Genomic DNA, 22,049 nt, shown 5'->3' on the forward strand with positions numbered 1-22,049 from the left:
CAGGAACACAAGGATCTGCTGGTTTTGGTTGTCTCAGGACACATTCACACCAGAGGACATTTCTTTAAACACTCAGGGCTTCCTCCAAAGAACTTTCAGAGCTGTTGTTTGTTATAGAATCATAGAGTTGGAAGAGACCACAAGGGCCATCGAGTCCAACCCCCTGCCAAGCAGGAAACACCATCAGAGCACTCCTGACATATGGTTGTCAAGCCTCTGCTTAAAGACCTCCAAAGAAGGAGACTCCACCACACTCCTTGGCAGCAAATTCCACTGTCGAACAGCTCTTACTGTCAGGAAGTTCTTCCTAATGTTTAGGTGGAATCTTCTTTCTTGTGGTTTGGATCCATTGCTCCGTGTCCGCTTCTCTGGAGCAGCAGAAAACAACCTTTCTCCCTCCTCTATGTGACATCATTTTATATATTTGAACATGGCTATCCTATCACCCCTTAACCTCCTCTTCTCCAGGCTAAACATGCCCAGCTCCCTTAGCCGTTCCTCATAAGGCATCGTTTCCAGGCCTTTGACCATTTTGGTTGCCCTCCTCTGGACACGTTCCAGTTTGTCAGTGTCCTTCTTGAACTGTGGTGCCCAGAACTGGACACAGTATTCCAGGTGAGGTCTGACCATAGAATCATAGAATCATAGAATCATAGAGTTGGAAGAGACCACAAGGGCCATCGAGTCCAACCCCCTGCCAAGCAGGAAACACCATCAGAGCACTCCTGACATATGGTTGTCAAGCCTCTGCTTAAAGACCTCCAAAGAAGGAGACTCCACCACACTCCTTGGCAGCAAATTCCACTGTCGGACAGCTCTTACTGTCATGAAGTTCTTCCTAATGTTTAGGTGGAATCTTCTTTCTTGTAGTTTGTATCCATTGCTCCGTGTCCGCTTCTCTGGAGCAGCAGAAAACAACCTTTCTCCCTCCTCTAGGTGACATCCTTTTATATATTTGAACATGGCTATCATCTCACCCCTTAACCTCCTCTTCTCCAGGCTAAACATGCCCAGCTCCCTTAGCCGTTCCTCATAAGGCATCGTTTCCAGGCCCTTGACCATTTTGGTTGCCCTCCTCTGGACACGTTCCAGTTTGTCAGTGTCCTTCTTGAACTGTGGTGCCCAGAACTGGACACAGTACTCCAGGTGAGGTCTGACCAGAGCAGAATACAGTGGCACCATTACTTCCCTTGATCTAGATGCTATACTCCTATTGATGCAGCCCAGAATTGCATTGGCTTTTTTAGCTGCCGCGTCACACTGTTGGCTCATGTTAAGTTTGTGGTCAACCAAGACTCCTAGATCCTTTTCACATGTACTGCTCTCAAGCCAGGTGGCACCCATCTTGTATTTGTGCCTCTCATTTTTTTTGCCCAAGTGCAATACTTTACATTTCTCCCTGTTAAAATTCATTTGGTTTGTTTTGGCCCAGTTCTCTAATCTGTCAAGGTCGTTTTGAAGTGTGATCCTGTCTTCTGGGGTGTTAGCCACCCCTCCCAGTTTGGTGTCATCTGCAAATTTGATCAGGATGCCCTTGAGTCCATCATCCAAGTCGTTGATAAAGATGTTGAATAAGACCGGGCCCAATACAGAACCCTGTGGCACCCCACTAGTCACTCTTCTCCAGGATGAAGAGGAACCATTGATGAGCACCCTTTGGGTCCGGTCAGTCAGCCAGTTACAAATCCACTGAGTGGTAGCATAGTCAAGACCGCATTTTACCAGCTTCTTTACAAGAATATCATGGGGCACCTTGTCAAATGCCTTGCTGAAATCAAGGTAGACTACATCCACTGCGTTCCCTTCATCTACCAGGCTTGTAATTCTGTCAAAAAATGAGATCAGGTTAGTCTGACATGACTTATTTTTCAGAAATCCATGCTGACTATTGGTGATCACAGCATTCCTTTCTAGGTGCTCACAGATTGTTTGCTTAATGATCTGCTCCAGAATCTTCCCTGGTATTGATGTTAGACTGACTGGGCGGTAATTATTTGGGTCCTCTCTTTTCCCCTTTTTGAAAATAGGGACAACATTTGCCCTCCTCCAGTCTGCCGGGACTTCGCCTGTTCTCCAGGAATTCTCAAAGATGATTGCCAGTGGTTCTGAGATCACATCTGCCAGTTCTTTTAATACTCTTGGATGCAGTTCATCTGGCCCTGGAGACTTGAATACATCTAAACTAGCCAAGTATTCTTGTACTATCTCCTTAGTTATTCTGGGCTGTGTTTCCTCTGCTGAATCATTTCCTCCAAATTCTTCAGGTCGGGCATTGTTTTCTTTATCGGAGAAGACTGAGGCAAAGAAGGCATTGAGGAGTTCAGCCCTTTCTGTGTCCCCTGTTTGCATTTCACCATCTTCTCCTCTGAGTGACCCCACTGTTTCTTTGTTCTTCCTTTTGCTACGAACATACCCATAGAAGCCTTTTTTGTTGCTTTTAACCTCTCTAGCAAGCCTGAGTTCATTCTGTGCTTTAGCTTTTCTGACTTTGTGTCTACACGTGCTGGCTATTTGTTTGAATTCCTCTTTGGTGGTTTCCCCCCTTTTCCATTTTTTGTACACATCCTTTTTTAATCTTAACTCAGTTAAAAGTTCTTTAGATAGCCACCCTGGCTTCTTTAGGCACCTTCCATGTTTCCGTCTCATTGGTATTGCCTGAAGTTGTGCTTTTACTATCTCCCTCTTAACAAACTCCCAGCCATCATGAACTCCCTTTCCTTTTAGTATTACTGTCCATGGGATCTCACCCAGCACTTCCCTAAGTTTTATGAAGTCGGCTTTCTTAAAGTCAGGAAATTGAGTCCTAGTATGCTTGGCTGCTCCTTTCCGTTGTATAGTAAACTTCAGAAGAGCATGATCACTTGCGCCTAATGATCCTTCCACTTCTACCCCATTAACCAGGTCATCGACATTGGTTAGGACCAGATCTAAAATGGCTGTTCCTCTTGTTGCTTCTCCCACTTTCTGGACAATGAAGTTGTCTGCAAGGCCAGTGAGGAATCTGTTTGACCTTATGCTCTTGGCTGAGTTTGACATCCAACAAATATCTGGGTAATTGAAGTCCCCCATTACTACTATCTCCCTTCCTTTTGCATGCTTGGCCATCTGTTCCAGGAAGGCATCATCTATGTCCTCCGTTTGGCTTGGGGATCTGTAGTAAACTCCCACAATGAGGTCACTATTATTCTTCTCTCCCTTAATTTTGACCCAAATGCTCTCACTTTGGCTTTGAGGTTCTAAATCTTGGATCTCTTCACAGGTATACACATCCCTGACATATAACGCCACTCCTCCTCCTTTCTTGTCTGGTCTGTTTCTCTGAAATAGATTGTATCCCTCCATTTTTACATTCCAATCGTGGGACTTATCCCACCAGGTTTCAGTGATGCCTATTATGTCATATTTAGTTTGCTGTACCAAGAGCTCAAGCTCATCTTGTTTATTTCCCATGCTTTGTGCATTAGTGTACAGACATTGAAGTCCATTAGTCATTCCCTCGTGTCTCTTATTTAAGGATTTTTTCCTCCCACCACTAGGTCTGCTTGCTGTTTGCTCCATTTGGTCTATGACATTTGGATGATCATCTTCATCAATTAATAGACTCCTACCTTCAGGAGCACTGTCTCCCTCCCCCACATTAGTCAGTTTAAAGCCCTCCTGATGAGGTTTCTTAGTTTTTTGGCAAAAACATTCCTCCCAACCGTTGTGAGGTGCAGCCCATCGCTTGCCAGAAGTCCATCCTCAAGAAACTGCAGTCCGTGATCCAAGAATCCAAACCGTTCCTGTTTACACCATTTGCGAAGCCAGCTGTTTACTTCCACTATTTTCCTCTCTCTCCCTGGGCCACGTCGTTCAACTGGGAGGACAGATGAGATGACGATTTGTGCATTTAATTGCTTCAATTTCCTGCCCAGAGCCTCGTAGTCTCTTTTGATCTTCTGGAGGCTATTGCTTGCAGTGTCATTGGTTCCCACATGAACCAAGAGGAAGGGGTATTTGTCAGTGGGTTTTATGATTCCTTGCAGTCGTTCAGTTACATCTTGGATCTTAGCCCCGGGGAGACAGCACACTTCCCGAGACATCTTGTCAGGCCCACAGATCACTCCTTCTGTTCCCCTCAGTAAGGAATCCCCTATCACCACTACACGCCTTCTCTTAGGTTTGGTCAGGGTTCTTCCATGAGCGGTCCGTTCCAAGGTCGCCTGCACATTCCCTGAGGACTGACTTTGCTGCTCATCTTCATATACGTGATCGACTGTAATGAGGGAGAGATCCTCAAATGGAGTCTGCTCTTCGTCTTCCATGCTAGGGGAGAGGACCTCAAAGCGATTGTGTATTTCTAGACAATCAGAGCGAACCCTGGGCCTCCTACTTCTTTGAGTCACGTTTCTCCACATATCGGGCTCCTGTGTTGGTGAACTAGCCTCCTTCTCAGGGGAGTCCCCTGTCTCCTCCTTGGTGGAGACGGTGTGCTCTGTTGCTTCCAAGAAGAGCTCCAGCTCTCTAATTCTTTGGAGCGTAGCTACACGTTCCTCCAGTTGCTGGACTTTGTCTTTTAGGAGGGCAATCAACATGCAATTGCTGCACGTAAAGCTGCCTGCAACCTTTGGCAAGATGGCAAACATTGCGCAGGAACCGCAGGCGACTGCAGCTGTTCCCTCCCCCTCCATCTTGAGAATGTGTCGTTGGGCTTGAGACTAGCTCCCCTAAATCTGAAAGATGGTTCAAACTGCGCGCGCCGATAGGCGCGCGCCGCTGCCCTGCAAACACTGACCAGAGCAGAATACAGTGGCACTATTACTTCCCTTGATCTAGATGCTATACTATTGATGCAGCCCAGAATTGCATTGGCTTTTTTAGCTGTTGCGTCACACTGTTGGCTCATGTCAAGTTTGTGGTCAACCAAGACTCCTCATGTCAAGTTTGTGGTCAACTTATGGGTGCTGAGAGTTGTTAGGAGATCCTCTATTCCTCTAAAAGGTAAAGGGACCCCTGACCACTAGGTCCAGTGGTGGCCGACTCTGGGGTTACGGCACTCATCTCGCTTTATTGGCCGAGGGAGCTGGCGTACAGCTTCTGGGTCATGTGGCCAGCATGACTAAGCTGCTTCTGGCAAACCAGAACAGCGCATGGAAATGCCAGAGCGGTACCTATTTATGTACTTGCACTTTGAGGTGTTTTTGAACTGCTAGGTGGCCAGGAGCAGGGACCGAGCAACAGGAGCTCACCCCGTTGCGGGGATTCGAACCGCCGACCTTCTGATTAGCAAATCCTAGGCTCTGTGGTTTAACCCACAGCGCCACCCGCGTCCCTAAAAGGTAAAGGGGTCCCTGACCATTAGGTCCAGTCGTGGCCGACTCGGGTTGCGGCGCTCATCTCTAACAGAACTACAATTCTCAGGTTTCCCTATGAAGAAGGATTTATGATTATACCTGTCTGGGGGGAATTGGACAACTCTCAGCACCCTTCTTAACAAATTGCAGTTCCCATAATTATTTGGGAAACGCCGTATCTGTTTAAGGTGGAATTATACAGCTTTAAATGCAAGGTGTGGATATGGCCTCAGTTTCTCATTTATTCAGTCTTCATTCCTCCACATTTTCTCCAGCAATACCCAAACCTCCCTTTCAAATCCTCGTGAAAATTCAAATCAGCATTTAAGTACGAATTTATTCTAATGAATGCATTTTTGCAAGCAGTTTTCCTCAACCTACTGCACGCTTTTGGATGTTATTTGCCCTGATATGCATTTTATGCACCATTTACCACAATACAGGCATTTTTGCACAAACTGGCTGGCTGGAGAAGCTTACATCGCAAAATTGAATTATGTGTGAATTTCAAAACATGTCTTTCTGTTCTTGTATCATTTCAGAAAGTTCAGACTGGACAGACCCACCTTTCGGTGTGAACTAAATCAAATCTACCCCACAACCAACCACTTCCTAACCCTCCCGACTGCCCCCATCTCCCATCCTTGCGAATCCACGAGTCACTTAAGAAGGGAGGATTTGCGTGTTGAGGGGCTGGGGAAATGGCTGCCAATTATAGCGTGCTGCTATCGACCCTTCTGTGTCAAGGGCTCCTTCTTCCACGGAGCAGAAAATAAGATTGAAAGACGAAGAAATGCAGGGGACCTTTGTTGAAAGAAAACACATTGCACAGAAAGAGAGAGAGAGAGAGAGAGAGAGATGCTGGTCACCATGGCAACCAAGGTGGAGTCGGGTACCACCATCTGAGCGACTCAAATAACTAAGAGCCGGTTGCATAACGTGTTACATAAGCCACCACTATCTCCCCTCTTTTCCACCACCCACCCAGTAAGGATGGGTTTGGGTGAAACACGGGGAAAAGGCGGACAGCAAAATTGCAGGCTTTGGCCTGCAAGAAGCATTTCTGCTTCCGCTTATCAAAAGACACACACACAAAAGAATTGAAGAAACCACTCCTTGACTGCAGGTTCCAGAGAGGAAAGCAAGAGAAACACACAGAAATGTAAGAACGGCCTGCTGGATCAGGGGCCACCAGAGTCAAGGCCCTGTTCTCACAAGGGCCAAATATCCCAGAATTCCTTGGAGCAGAGATAGACTGCCTCTGGTCCTGGAGGTTCGATAAGAAAGCAAGAAGAGACCGGCTTCTAGAGCAATCCCATCGAAACCATCATTCTGTTCTCACAGCGGCCAACCAGATGCCTCTATTGGCAAACCCACAAGCCAGGTCAGGGCACAAGAGCAACGTTCTCCTGTGGTCTCCTTCCTGGTTAGTAATCACTGATAGCCTCTTCTTGTGTGAATCCTCTTTTAAAGCCATCTAGGTTGGTGGGAGGGAGGCAAGTGGCGCTGTGGGTTAAACCACAGAGCCTAGGACTTGCCGATCAGAAGGTCAGCGGTTCGAATCCCCGCAGCGGGGTGAGCTCCCGTTGCTCAGTCCCTGCTCCTGCCAACCTAGCAGTTCGAAAGCACGTCAAAGTGCAAGTAGATAAATAGGTACCGCTCCGGCGGGAAGGTAAACAGCGTTTCCGTGCGCTGCTCTGGTTCGCCAGAAGCGGCTTAGTCCTGCTGGCCACATGACCCGGAAGCTGTACGCCGGCTCCCTCAGCCAATAAAGCGAGATGAGCACCGCAACCCCAGAGTCGGCCACGACTGGACCTAATGGTCAGGGGTCCCTTTACCTTTACCTAGGTTAGTGGGAGGGAGTTCCGCAGCCTAACAATGTGCCACAAGAGAGGTGAAGGTTTTTGTTTTTTTTAGGGTCTGTGTCTATTTCTTGGGGTTGTATGCGGCTGACGAAGACTACCTTCTGCACTGAGTTCTCAGCTGCGGGTGCAGGATGTGGCCATCTCTGAGGTGCGTACTGTGGTCTCCTAGGAAACTGGCCGTGAATGGCTCTTTTCCCAATGGGACCCGTTTCTTCGGCAGAGGAAGTGTTGGCGGTGGCCAAACTGCAGGCATGGCGCAGAGGAGGGGAACCTATTCCAAATCTGTTCCAAAAGAGGCTTTGTCGAAAGCCGAGGCGGCAAACCTCTCCGCACTCCTTTTCTCTCTCTCTCTCCCCTCTTTCAAATGCAGCTAATTCTGAGGGGTCCCTCTGTCCCAGACAATACCTTGGAACTTGGCGGCGCTCTCATGCGCAGGCAGTTCCGAGGTTCCAAACAGGTTCCAGAACATTCTTATGCAAAGTGGAGTCCGAGTTTGGAGGAGGACAAAAACCCAGGCAGAAATTGTGGGAGTCTCCAAGTGCTAGAAACTCAGATATATAATCTCATCGCCAATTGGCACCTTAAATCTAGGTTAAGATCTCTAGGCGCCTCTTTTTTTTTATGATGCAATTTGTTATTATCATCATTATTTTTCTTTTTCTTTTTTATAATATTTTTATTAAGATTTTTACATAGGAAAAAAGAAAAAAAGAAAATACAAAAGTACAAAAAGAAAAACAAATAAAAACAATTCCATTTTCATAATATTCCTTGCGTTTACTTATTTCCCAGACTTCCCCACACCTCCCTTCACCGTATTCCAGTTCAAATATTTAATCAGCAAATCCCTTCCCTCTATCTTATCTTAATCCTTATTTCAACATCTTGATGCATCTTAATCTTAATCTTTATCTTAATATCTTCATATACCTTTAAATTTTACATCTTTTAACCTTCAAATTTTCCATATTCCTTCACCGCATTGTTGCTAATAACCTTTTAACCTCCATCCGGTGTCATTCTAACATTCATTAATCTTATAATATTTCTGCAAATAGTCTTTAAATTATCATCATTATTTTTCATTTCTATACCACTTTCTATTTTCAAGAAGAAACCTCAAAGCGGTTTTCAACCCATTAAAACATCAAATAAAACATTCCAGAATAAAACAAATTCAGGCTTCTAGGAAAATATTTCAGATCCTTCTCTCAGGGACATTTGGCTTTCCCCCCACTGATTTTACCTACTTAATTTACAGAGCTGCCCCATAGCAGGAGGACTCTAGGAAGGCAGGGTGGTGTAGTGGTTAGCGTGTCGGATGAGGACCTAGGAGATCAGAGTCCCCACTCAGTCATGAAGCTCATTGGGCGACCTTGGAGTCTCAGTCACAGTCTCCTGGCCCACCACACAGGGTCGTTGTGGGATTAATAATAATAATAATAATAATTTATTATTTATACCCCGCCCATCTGGCTGGGTTTCCCCAGCCACTCTGGGCGGCTTCCAAAAGAATATTAAGATACTGTGATACATCAAACATTAAAAGCTTCCCTAAACAGGGCTGCCTTCAGATGTCTTCTAAAAGTCTGGTAGTTGTTGTTCTCTTTGACATCTGGTGGGAGGGCGTTCCACAGGGCGGGTGCCACTACCGAGAAGGCCCTCTGCCTGGTTCCCTGTAACCTCACCTCTCGCAATGAGGGAACCGCCAGAAGGCCCTCGGCGCTGGACCTCAGTGTCTGGGCAGAACGATGGGGGTGGAGACGCTCCTTCAGGTATACTGGACCAAGGCCGTTTAGGGCTTTAAAGGTCAGTACCAACACTTCGAATTGTGCTCGGAAAATTGAGGAGGGGGTGGACCATGGACTCCTTGGAGCAAAAGATGGGAGATCAATGCAACCGATAAGCTCTTCTGCTTATCTGCTTAAGGAAGCTGGAGGGGCAGCCAGGTGGAGATGCCAGCCGCCCACCTGGCATCCAGGAATCTCTGAAGGGCCCCCACCAGCTGCAGAACGCGCCTGGCACCCGGCTAATTTCTAACACCGGAACCCTCCGTACGCCGATGAATGCGCCCTTCTTCAAAACAGCTGCCTCCAGGTTCTATTTCCATTAACCCATTTATCTAGCTCTTTCTGTAAAACGCAGGTATATTGCCTTACACTGAGTCCGGCCATACGATACAATAATCTTTATTGTCATTGTCCCATACAGAACAACGAAATTGAAAAATCGACATAAAAGCCTGCTATCCCAGCTATCCCAGCCTGGTTAGCCCCCTAAAAACTCTGATACCCCATTTTTAAATACAGTATACTCCCATAGAGACTCCTTACACTGCACTTGGGTAGAAACTGTTTCTCAGACGGCTGGTCCTAGTCTTTATAACCCTGTACCTTCTTCCAGAAGGCAGAAGCTGAAAGAGATCATTTCCGGGGTGCGCACTATCCTGCGCTATCTCTGCAGCTTTCTTATGGCACCTGGAAGCGTAGATTTGATCCAAGGTGGGAAGAGGGCACCCAATTACAGTGGTACCTCGGGTTAAGTACTTAATTCGTTCCAGAGGTCTGTACTTAACTTGAAACTGTTCTTAACCTGAAGCACCACTTTAGCTAATGGGGCCTCCTGCTGCCGCTGTGCCGCCGGAGCACAATTTCTGTTCTTATCCTGAAGCAAAGTTCTTAACCTGAAGCAATATTTCTGGGTTAACGGAGTCTGTAAGCGTATGTAACCTGAAGCGTATGTAACCCGAGGTACCACTGTATTCTCTCCGCAGTCTTTACAACCCTGGAGAGCATTGTTTTTCCCTGGCCTTGCAGCTCCCAAACCACACACACACACAGACCATAATAAGTCAATACACTCTCCACAGTACAATGGTAAAATGCCATCAAGCATTTTAATCTCTCAGGTCCTTTGAGAGATTGTTTTTCCAGAGGATTCTCAGAAAATATAACCTCTGCTGTGATCTCTTCATCAGGTCTTTGCTGTTTTCTCTCCAGGTTGGGGCTCCATCTAGCTTTGTATTGTCCACACTGACTGGCAGCAGCTCTACCAGACCTACCTAGATATATCTTCGGGAGAGGGGGCGTGGGGCCTTTGGCATGCAAAGCTGACACCCTTCGGCAGAGCTGCGGCCCTGCCCTTTAAAAGCAAAGCAATGACCCGTTTAAAGAGGAAGCAGCCTTCTAGGTCAGTGCTGTCCACACGAACTGGCAGCAGCAGCAGTGTTTCAAAACAAGGGTCTTTCTGAGATGCCAGGGGGGACCCAACCTTCTGCATGCAAAGCATCTGTTCAGCCACAGAGCCTTTCCGTATCTTAAAAATATAATGAGGTGAAGAAACGAAATGAATATTAATAATAATAATTGTTGTTGTTGTTAGCCACTCTGAGCCCAGCTTCGGGTGGGGAGGGCGGGATATAAATTATTATTATTATTATTATTATTATTATTATTATTATTATTATTAATCTGCAAACTGAAGATAATTTTTGAGCTTCAGCCGGAACTCTGAATACGACAAACAGTGGGTGGAACCTAATGAATTGCCTGAAAAACCTTTTATGTTTCCTGTTTGCAAAATTGCACCTTCAAATTAAAAGAAAGAGAAAGAGAAGCAGGATTAAAAGCTTTTAGGAAGAGGCCAAGGGAGTAATCCTTCTGGGAAAAGAAGCTGGCCTCTCCCCTTTCAGCCAGGGACAAGCTCAGCTTCCAAGAGGGATGCATTCAAATTATGGGCAAGGAGGGACACACAAACACACACACCCTCTAAAAGCTCACACCTCTTCCTCATCGCTTGAATCTTTACAAGGAGAACAGAAGCGAGGAGGGGCGTGCAGAGTTCCTCTTGACCTAATTCAAGCTGAGCGTGCCTGGATTTTATATAACAGGACTTCGGCTTGGAAAGGAGAGAGAGAGAGAGCAAGTGGTTGAGAAGGAAAGGCGGAGAATTGCACCCACAAAAGAACAGAGGGGTGTTTTGTTTGTTGAGACAGCTCAAATCACTGACGCCCAAACTTTTTTGGGGGGGTCCCTGCCACCTTGGTTCCACAAACTCATCCCCAGTGCCCCATGCCCAATAAAAAAAAATATTCAGACTATAATAATAATAATAATAATAATAATAATAATAATAAATTTTTATTTGTACCCCGCCCTTCCGGGTTCAAAAACCGGGCTCAGGACAACTAACAACAAATTTAAAACACTTAAATGTTTGATAGAGTATTGTATTTTAATATTTTGTTGGAAGCTGCCCAGAGTGGCTGGGGAAACCCAGCCAGATGGGTAGGGTATAAATAATAAATTATTATGAAGTGAGGTTACAGGGAACCAGGCAGAGGGCCTTCTCGGTGGTGGCGCCTGTCCTGTGCAACGCCCTCCCAGCAGATGCCAAGGCAATAAACAACTATTTTACTTTTTAAAGTCGACTGAAGGCGGCCCTGTTTAGGGAGGTTTTTAATGTCTGATGCTGTATTGTTTTTAATATTCAGTTGGAAGTTGGCCAGAGTGGCTGGGGAAACCCAGCCAGATGGGCGGGGTATAAATAAATTATTATTATTATTATTATTATTATTATTATTATTATTATTATTATATCACCATAATCATCATATCAACTAAAGCATACATACAGAATCATAGAAACAATAACATTCAAAGCAGTGGCAATTAGTTTTAGGGAGGTTTTTAATGTCTGATGCTGTATTGTTTTTAATATTCAGTTGGAAGCCGGCCAGAGTGGCTGGGGAAACCCAGCCAGATGGGCGGGGTATAAATAAATAATTATTATTATTATTATTATTATTATTATTATTATTATTATTATTATCACCATCATATCAACTAAAGCATACATACAGAATCATAGAAACAATAACATTCAAAGCAGTGGCAATTAGTTGCCCACTTACTCAAAATCCAAGTTTAATTAATTCAACAAAACTGATGAAATTGATCCAGTGATGCCAGCTTTTCACACAGTCCTTTACACCGCCAAAGAACGCCCCCTCCCCTGCTGCCACCTTAATTTTTAGCACCCTGCCTAGACTAACTGCCCCCCCATGGGGAATTACCACCTACTTTTGGAACCCCCCCTGGGTATTTCCACCCCCCTGGGTATTTCCAAGCACCCAAATGACAAAAGCAACCCCCCCCACACACACAAAAAGGCCCACTCCCGAGATATTATGGCTCTCTGAACACCACCCATATCAAACGAGGAATGGTGCTTGTAACTAGTGTGCAACACACCCACGGGGGAAAAAACAATGCTGTCCAGGGTTGTAAAGACTGCGGAGAGAATAATTGGGTGCACTCTTCCCACCTTGGATCAAATCTACGCTTCCAGGTGCCATAAGAAAGCTGCAAAGATAGCGCAGGATAGTGCGCACCCCGGAAATGATCTCTTTCAGCTTCTGCCTTCTGGAAGAAGGTACAGGGTTATAAAGACCAGGATTAGCCGCCTGAGAAACAGTTTCTACCCAAGTGCAATTTTGGTTTCAAATGCAGTGTAAGGTAGTCTCCGGGGACGTGGGTGGCGCTGTGGGTTAAAACACAGAGCCTAGGACTTGCAGATCAGAAGGTCGGCGGTTCGAATCCTCGTGACAGGGTGAGCTCCCGTTGCTCTGTCCCAGCTCCTGCCAACCTAGCAGTTCGAAAGCACACCAGTGCAAGTAGATAAATAGGTATCACTCCGGTGGGAAGCTAAACGGCATTTCCGAGCGCTGCTCTGGTTCGCCAAAGCGGCTTAGTCCTGCTGGCCACATGACCTGGAAGCTGTACGCCGGCTCCCTTGGCCAGTAAAGCGAGATGAGCGCCGCAACCCCAGAGTCGGCGTAACCCGAAAAAACGCAAGCTGAAGCGGCTGTAACCCGAGGTATGAATGTATAAACGGCAGCACAAGATATAAGAACTTCTTTGGAGGTCTTTAAGCAGAGGCTTGACAACAATATGTCAGGAGTGATCTGATTGTGGTTCCTGCTTGGCAGGGGGTTGGACTCGATGGCCCTTGTGGTCTCTCTTCCAACTCTAGGATTCTATGATTCTAATGCATAAGGTCCTCTACTTCAGGACATCCCCTAATGCAAACATGTTCGTTTGTTGGGCTGCCTCTGTGTCTCCACAGACAGACTCGGAGGCAGCAAGGCTTTTGAATGCCACTATCTGGAAAACCGCAGGAGGGGAGGGTGTTTTTGTCCCTTCTTTGTTTATAAATCACGCCAGCTATGTGCACCCACCCCCTCACCCACCTCCACCCCGGCCGGTATTTTGTTGGGTGCATCGCTCTTGCCCCAACACAGAGCCCTGCCTCCTCTTGCATTCCACAGACTGGAGAGAGAGAGAAAGAGAGAGAGAGGGAAGGAAAGGGAGAGATAGAGGATGGCATAAACAGCTGCTGTGTGCATATGGCAGGGGAAGATTTTTGGGCAGATGTCCAGGGCCCCACTCAGCAAGAGAAGCAGGAACCCCTACAACAAAACAGGGCTGTCTTGGTACGTCGGTTTTGATATATCTTTATTTATTCAGTAGATGCGTATCCCTCCTTTTAGGAATCTTTCCTTACACGAGAAAACCACACCCACTCACCGGTGGATAGCAGCATGAGATGCTTGCCTGATGCTGTGCCATCTAGTTCAATAATGTCCACACTGACCGGCAGCAGCAGCAGCATCTCTCCAAGGTTACGGGCAAAACGCTCCTGGCGCCTGGCTAATTTCTAGCACTGTGGCCACTGTAAGGAGACGATGCTGGACTAGATGGGCCCGATCCAGGAGGACTCTTCTTCAGTTGTGCTCTCCTTTCTTGCAGCTCAGTCCCCAGGGGGCATCTTCAGGTGGGGCTGAGAGATATCATAGAATCCTAGAGTGGAAGAGACCACAAGGGCCATCGAGTCCAATCCCCTGCCAAGCAGGAAACACCATCAGAGCACTCCTGACATCTGGTTGTCAAGCCTCTGCTTAAAGACCTCCAAAGAAGGAGACTCCACCACACTCCTTGGCAGCAAATTCCACTGTCAAACAGCTCTTACTGTCAGGAAGTTCTTCTTTCTTGTAGTTTGGATCCATTGCTCCGTGTCCGCTTCTCTGGAGCAGCAGAAAACAACCTTTCTCCCTCCTCTATGTGACATCCTTTTATATATTTGAACATGGCTATCATATCACCCCTCAACCTCCTCTTCTCCAGGCTAAACATGCCCAGCTCCCTTAGCCGTTCCTCATAAGGCATCGTTGCCAGGCCTTTGACCATTTTGGTTGCCCTCCTCTGGACACGTTCCAGTTTGTCAGTGTCCTTCTTGAACTGTGGTGCCCAGAACTGGACACAGTACTCCAGGTGAGGTCTGACCAGAGCAGAAGACAGTGGCACTATTACTTCCCTTGATCTAGATGCTATACTCCTATTGATGCAGCCCAGAATTGCATTGGCTTTTTTAGCTGCAGCGTCACACTGTTGGCTCATGTCAAGTTTGTGGTCAACCAAGATATCCCACCCCCCAAGTCTGAAATCCTGGAGAGCTGCTCCTAGTGTAGACAAAACTGAGCTAGAGAGATTAAGGGTCTAAGGCGGTGCCCTCAATTAAATTAGCTGTTTATGCAAAAGCATAAGGACTAGCTGGATGATCCCCAGGGATCCTCTCAAATCTACAATTCTGTGATTCTATGACTCCCCCCCCCACACACACACACCTGTGGCTTGATCTAGCTGCTTCAGGGCTGTTCTCATGGGCTACGACCAACTTACATCTCCCCATCAGTGGGATGCTCTCCCCAGGAAGGTTCGGCTGTGGTCATACAGTGGTTCCTCTGCAGGTTGCACTGTGGGTTAAACCACTGAGCCTAGGACTTGCCGATCAGAAGGTCGGCGGTTCGAATCCCTGCGACGGGGTGAGCTCCCGTTGCTCGGTCCCTGCTCCTGCCAACCTAGCAGTTCGAAAGTACGTCAAAGTGCAAGTAGATAAATAGGTACCGCTCCGGCGGGAAGGTAAACGGCGTTTCCATGCGCTGCTCTGGTTTGCCAGAAGCGGCTTAGTCATGCTGGCCACATGACCGGAAGCTGCACGCCGGCTCCCTCGGCCAGTAAAGCGAGATGAGCGCCGCAACCCCAGAGTCATCCGCGACTGGACCTAATGGTCAGGGGTCCCTTTACCTTTACCTTAAGAAGTGTGTTCTTGCTTGCCTCATCACAGTTGAGCCAGATCAGTGAAAAAACTGACCAGCAGGTATTGTCAGCTCACGGAACTCATTGCCACAAGAACCCACTGGCTGGCTGTGGCTCTCCGCACCCCAGAGTCGGTCACGACTGGACCTATTGGTCAGGGGTCCCTTTACCTCTGGTTACGAACGGTTTCAGCTTAAGAACGGGCCTCCAGAAGGAATTAAGTTCGTAACCAGAGGTACCACTGTACACCTTTAGGCGCCAGGCAAATATTCCTTTCCAGCCAGGCCTTTGGCCGGTTGGCATCCGATGTCCTTTTATATTTTTCGTGGGAGGGGACGTTATTGGGGGGGGGAGGTTGGTTCTTATTTTTCTTATGCAGTTTGTGGTGTTTTTTTATTTTAATTTTATGCTGCAAACCGCCCTGAGACCTACTGATAAAGAGTGATGTAGAAAATAATAATTGCAATGGGTCTACCTTGAGTAGCATCATAGAATCACAGAACTGTAGAGTTGGAAGGGACCCCAAGGGTCATCAAGTCCAACCCCTGCAATGCATTATATTTATGCAAGGAATTATATTTATTTCTCTATATATATCTGTCTGCCTGTCTATCTAAAGGTAAAGGGACCATCAGGGGATTCGAACCGCCGACCTTCTGATCGGCAAGCTCTAGGCTCAGTGGGCGCAATTCTCCCTCCAATCCCATTTCTTTAGGGACATGGGATGCTCACTTACACCCTAGCTTAGTCAGACCCTTCATTGGCCCACTAAGCTCAGTATTGTCTGCACTGGCTGGCAGCTGCCCTCCACAGTTTCCATGCAGGATGCAGGGCGCCTCCTGCTGGCCTCATCTGGAGAAGCCAGGGATTGAACTATGGGACCTTGTAAACGCAAAGCAGATGCGCTGTCTGTCTGCGCTGCTCCCTCTTGGGAATGTGGACTGGAAGAATGTGTGTGTGTGTGTTTTATGCTGAAACGGCAGAGCGATGCAGTTAGATAATGATAGACGCTGAGTTTCAAAGCCTTGCACACTTCCCTCCCCGCCCCCTTTAAAATGGCAAGGGACATTTGTGGAAATCACAGCTGCATAGAACTGATGAGGACACCCTCCCATCGGAAGTCAAGGGGAAAAGAAACTGCACAACCTGCAGAAAACATATGAAGGCAGCCCTATATGAAAGCAACCAAAATGGTCAAAGGCCTGGAAACGATGCCTTATGAGGAACGGCTAAGGGAGCTGGGCATGTTTAGCCTGGAGAAGAGGAGGTTAAGGGGTGATATGATAGCCATGTTCAAATATAGAAAAGGATGTCACATAGAGGAGGGAGAAAGGTTGTTTTCTGCTGCTCCAGAGAAGCGGACACGGAGCAATGGATCCAAACTGCAAGAAAGAAGATTCCACCTCAACATTAGGAAGAACTTCCTGACAGTAAGAGCCGTTCGAGAGTGGAATTTGCTGCCAAGGAGTGTGGTGGAGTCTCCTTCTTTGGAGGTCTTTAAGCAGAGGCTTGACAACCATATGTCAGGAGGGCTCTGATGGTGTTTCCTGCTTGGCAGGGGGTTGGACTCGATGGCCCTTGGGGTCTCTTCCAGCTCTATGATTCTATGATTCCATGATTCTATGATTCTATATAGGGAGGTTTTTAATGTACATTGTTTTGTTTTATTTTTTGTATATGCTGCCTGCCACCCAGAGTGGCTGGAGCAACTGAGTCAGATGGGTGGATAGATAGATAGATAGATAGAGAGAGAGAGAGATAGATAGATAGAGAGATAGATAGATAGATAGATAGATAGATAGATAGATAGGAGGGCACTGTGGGTTAAACCACACAGCCTAGGGCTTGTCAATCAGAAGGTTGTGGTTCGAATCCCCACAACAGGGTGAGATCCCGTTGTTCGGTCCCTGCTCCTGCCCACCCAGCAGTTTGAAAGCACATCAAAGTGCAAGTAGATAAATAGGTACCGCTCCAGCGGGAAGGTAAATGGTGTTTCCGTGCGCTGCTCTGGCTCGCCAGAAGCAGCTTAGTCATGCTAGCCAAATGACCTGGAAGCTGTACGCCGGCTCCCTCGGCCAATAAAGCAAGATGAGCGCCACAATCCCAGAGTCATCCGCGACTGGACCTAATGGTCCAGTCTAGCCCAAAGTCTGCACAGAATGTACAAGGAATTTTATATGCTCGTTTGGGGCTACCACCGACAAGCCTCTGCTGTCACCTTCAGCTGGAAGCTTGGTTTCCAAAACACCAGTGCACTCCTGCCCAATGAGCATGCGCAAAGGGCTCCTTTCCTCGACCCTTCTCCCAGGCCCTGAAAGCGAGTGTGTGAAGCACAAGGCACAACAAAATGGCTCGGAGCACCGCCCACATCGCTGGGATGACGTCTATATCCGAGAGAGCGGGTGACAACATTCCTACTCTGCTCCAGTTGGCAGTGGGAGGGTAAACCGGTTAAACGCCTTATACCCTAAGCCAATGGAGGCGTATTGACAGGAGCCAGATGGCATCAGCTCTGCCAACTCGCCACGAAGCAGGGGGCAGATATTAAGGGGGCCACAATGCCTCCCACCCAAAAAGATTATGTCCCAGCTGGAGATTCCCCTCCATCTCAAGGGGTTGGCTGGAACAGGCCAAAGGGGACCCATCTAGTAGTATCCTGTTCCCACAGTGGCCAAATGCCCCTAAGAACATAGGAATCAAGATAGACTGCCTGTGGACATGGAGGTTCCATAAGAGGTTCCAGCGGCCTGTCCCCTCAGCAGCCAAGCAGATGCCCCTAAGGCAGCGGTTCTCAACCTGTGGGTCCCCAGACGTAGTTGTTGGACTACAACTCCCATCATCCCTAGCTAGCAAGGTCAGAGCTCAGGGATGATGGGAGTTGTAGTCCAACAACGTCTGGGGACCCACAGGTTGAGAATCGCTGCCCTAAGGGAAGTCCTCAAACAGGACTTTCAACCAGTGTTCAAAATTAGCCAGGCACATTTTGCACCTTACTATCAGCCAAGTGACGGGACGCGGGTGGCGCTGTGGGTTAAACCACAGAGCCTAAGGCTTGCTGATCAGAAGGTCTGCGGTTCGAATCCCCGTGACGGGGTGAGCTCCCGTTGCCCAGTCCCTGCTCCTGCCAACCTAGCAGTTCGAAAGCACGTCAAAGTGCAAGCAGATAAATAGGTACCACTCTGGCAGGAAGGTAAACGGTGTTTCCGTGAGCTGCTCTGGTTCTCCAGAAGCGGCTTAGTCCTGCTGGCCACATGACCCGGAAGCTGTACGCCGGCTCCCTCGGCCAATAAAGCGAGATGAGCGCCGCAACCCCAGAGTCATCCACAACTGGACATAATGGTCAGGGGTCCCTTTACCTTTTTATCTGCCAAGTGAAGATGCCTGGGAGCCACAATTGAGCCTGACATCTTCCCCATCTAGGTATCCCTGGATCTGCACTGTTTTTAAACACCAACACCCCCTCCTGTAGAATTATCTCCAATATATTTTATCTGCACGATTGGAATAAATTTCTGGAACCAAAATGCTTTTTCAGTGCAGCCTGAGCAGGACCAGTGAAGAGCGTTATAGTGAATTGTTGTCGCTTGTCTTGGCTTCTCCCACTGCCCTGCTCAGAGTTGGGAAGAATATTCCTACGTTACGAATGTCACCATTAAGAAAAAGAGGTCGGAATAGGCCAATAGATATGCGGACTGTCTTTGGATCAAGTGACTTTTCTTCTTTTAAGTTCTCAAAGCTCTTAACCAGGCCCAAGGTTGTCCTCTGAACTAGCCAGATGTTGAATTAATAATCCATCACAGTCAGTCCATCATTTGGAAAATAAGACTTTAGAGCCGTCTTGCCACAAAAGCACAACTAGGCATTGTGTTTTGGCATTGGCAACCTTGGTTTCAGCCTTAATTTAAGGAGCCTTGTTTCTTTGTTCATCTGAGTTTCTAACACCGCTTTCAACCCAAACAAGTTCATACAGTTTTAGCAAACTCTGGCACGTTAAGCCTGCTGCTGTTACACCTAGGTAAAGGTAAAGGGACCCCTGACCATTAGGTCCAGTCGTGGCCGACTCTGGGGTTGCGGCACTCATCTCGCTTTATTGGCCGAGGGAGTCGGCGTACAGCTTCCGGGTCATGTGGCCAGCAGGACTAAGCCGCTTCTGGCGAACCAGAGCAGCGCACGGAAACGCCGTTTACCTTCCCGCCAGAGCGGTACCTATTTATCTACTTGCACTTTGAGGTGCTTTCAAACTGCTAGGTTGGCAGGAGCAGGGACCGAGCAACGGGAGCTCACCCCGTCACGGGGATTCAAACCACCGACCTTCTGATCGGCAAGTCCTAGGCTCTGCTGTTACACCTAGTTTGATCCAAAGTCCTCTGGAAAAGGGGGGGGGGATGACTGGGGCACAGAGTGAGCACCAAGTTCAGCAAATGTCTCCCATTTTCCATCCCTCACCCATAAACAGGAGTCCTGCAAGACAGGTGCAAATAAATAATAACAGAAAATAAACATAATTTATCAACTCTAAAACTTTGGGATATGGCCGGTCCAAAAAGGTAAATGTTCAGCCCTAAATACTGCCCTGCACTCTGTATTTAAATGCATCAGATTCCAACCCTACTCACTAAAATCTGAACCCCACAAAAATATCTCTAAATGATGCCCCCTGTAAGCATTTTTTGTACTTGCAAAATACACACAACTCATTCCATTTCTGCCAGCCTCCATGAATTATGCCACTGGAGCTCCACTCATTTGTGAGTCCTCCTGTTCCCACCCACCAATGCCAGCACTACGTGGCTTCAAGCGTACTGGCTGCCTTGAGGTCTAGAAACTTGGGGTGTTTGGTATTTTTTTTAAAAAGCGGGGGAGGGTAAGGAAAACTGAGAGTTAAAATTCTCCAGGGTGTGATTTCTCTTCTCAAGGCCAATTATTGTGGTTTCACAAATGCTGGCACAGAATCCACATCACCCTGGCTGCAATATTTATGTATTGCTTTTATACATATAAATCTGGGTTTGTCTGGGGCCTTTTGGGAGGAGGGGGCTGCAACATGGCTGCCAAAGACACCATTCTGCTTGGGGGGCTGCGAGGTGCCAAAGCCACACTTCCCAGCAAAGACTTTGCTGTGCCCATTTTGCAGAAAAACAGAATTGCAAAGCTGGATGGGAGCATCTCAGGTGATAGGAAGCCTCTTTGAATTGGGGGGGCGGGAGAGATCACAGAACAAGTTAAATCTCTGGTAGCATATCCAGGCAGGACGCGGGTGGCGCTGTGGGTTAAACCACAGAGCCTTGGGCTTGCCGCTCCCGTTCTTTGGTCCCTGCTCCTGCCAACCTAGCAGTTTGAAAGCATGTCAAAGTGCAAGTAGATAAAGAGGTACCACTCTGGCGGGAAGGTAAACGGCGTTTCCGTGCGCTGCTCTGGTTCGCCAGAAGCGGCTTAGTCATGCTGGCCGCATGACCCGGAAGCTGTACGCCGGCTCCCTCGGCCAATAAAGCGAGATGAGCGCCGCAACCCCAGAGTCGGTCACGACTGGACCTAATGGTCAAGGGTCCCTTTACCTTTACCTTTAGCATATCCAGGTAGGGTCAGAGACCCCAGTGGGACACTGCCGGTCAGTGTGGACAGTGATGAGCTAGATGGAACAGTAGAAGGTGGCTTTCTGTTTAATTCAGTCCATGAGGACTAGAATCTTGATCTGTTTTTAAGGGAAGGGCAGAGCTCTGGGGTAGGCCATCAGCTTTGCATTAAGTGGGTTTCAGATCCAATCTTGAGGGTGGGGGGACCCCGTCTGAAATCCTAGAGAGTCACTGCTGCCAGCCAGTGTACTTGAAACAGATGGATCAGTGGGTTTGTATATGGCAGCTGGGAAGATCCTCTGCCTGAAGCCCCGGAGGGCGGCTGCCAGTCAGTGCAGCAACACTGAGCCCAGATGCACAAGGGCCTGACTTCGCAAAAACGCACAGAGACCAGCGTCCATCCCAGGCCCTCCTGCACGCATCCTGACCTTGTTTGGATATTGCCCTTTCCAATGCATGCGTTGGAAGCTGGGGGGGGGTGGTAATTCCCTCCTCCCCCCCCCCTTTAATGGCTCCCTGGCCAGCTGCAGCAACCTCCTGCTGAAATTGCAACGCACCTAATTATTCTTATTTTTAGCAAGAACCGCGCGCAACCCGCAGAGGACAACCCGCCCGGTGCCTCCTCTGCCACCGAACCGACCTGCAAACAAGCCCTTGTCGTTGCTACGCTTTCAATTGGCTCGCCTGCAAAGCTCCTTAACGCTTTGCAAATCCAGGCTGATCTCTTCGGCTGCTTTTTCCCAGGCTCCTTGGCCATTTCTCTTTGCACAGACCTCCCTATTATTACTAACCCCCCCCCCCCCCGCGCGCCTCCATTTCCCTCCCCTGGAAACGCATTGCTCCAAGGACTGGTGCAAAAATATAAACGCATATATAAATCACAGCATCCTCACCTCATTTATCCGCGAGGACCAGTCAGGCTCCGCGAGATGGCCAAAGATGGTTAAGAGAAGGAAGGGAGGAAGAAGCAGGCTCAAGATGTCTGGGAACCGCATGCAACCTTCCCCTTACCCCACCCCAAACCAACCCCCTTTCTGCTGCTGTGATTCTGTCCAGCTGACACTCCCCCGCCCCCCCGATGAGAGCTATAGGGATTTGAGCCCAAGGTTTTCCTTCTTCCTG

At 47.9% G+C, this 22,049-nt stretch overlaps 1 protein-coding gene across 2 annotated transcripts in view; it reads right to left on the reverse strand.

Annotated features, from left to right (window-relative positions):
* ABHD8 (abhydrolase domain containing 8) overlaps positions 1-22,043 on the reverse strand; it is a 39,245-nt gene extending 17,202 nt beyond the window's left edge. Inside the window, exon 1 of one of the 2 annotated variants that reach the window (XM_083421751.1) lies at positions 21,821-22,043. The gene's annotated coding sequence lies outside the window, so the exon portion shown is untranslated. Of the gene's footprint in view, positions 1-7,296; positions 7,539-21,820 lie in introns of those variants that run through there. The other variant, XM_083421752.1, reaches the window with a different exon arrangement.
* Positions 22,044-22,049: the final 6 nt, after the last annotated feature.

The sequence above is a fragment of the Podarcis tiliguerta genome (assembly GCF_965153285.1).
Source record: "Podarcis tiliguerta genome assembly, chromosome: 18".
NCBI classification, from domain to species: domain Eukaryota; kingdom Metazoa; phylum Chordata; class Lepidosauria; order Squamata; family Lacertidae; genus Podarcis; species Podarcis tiliguerta.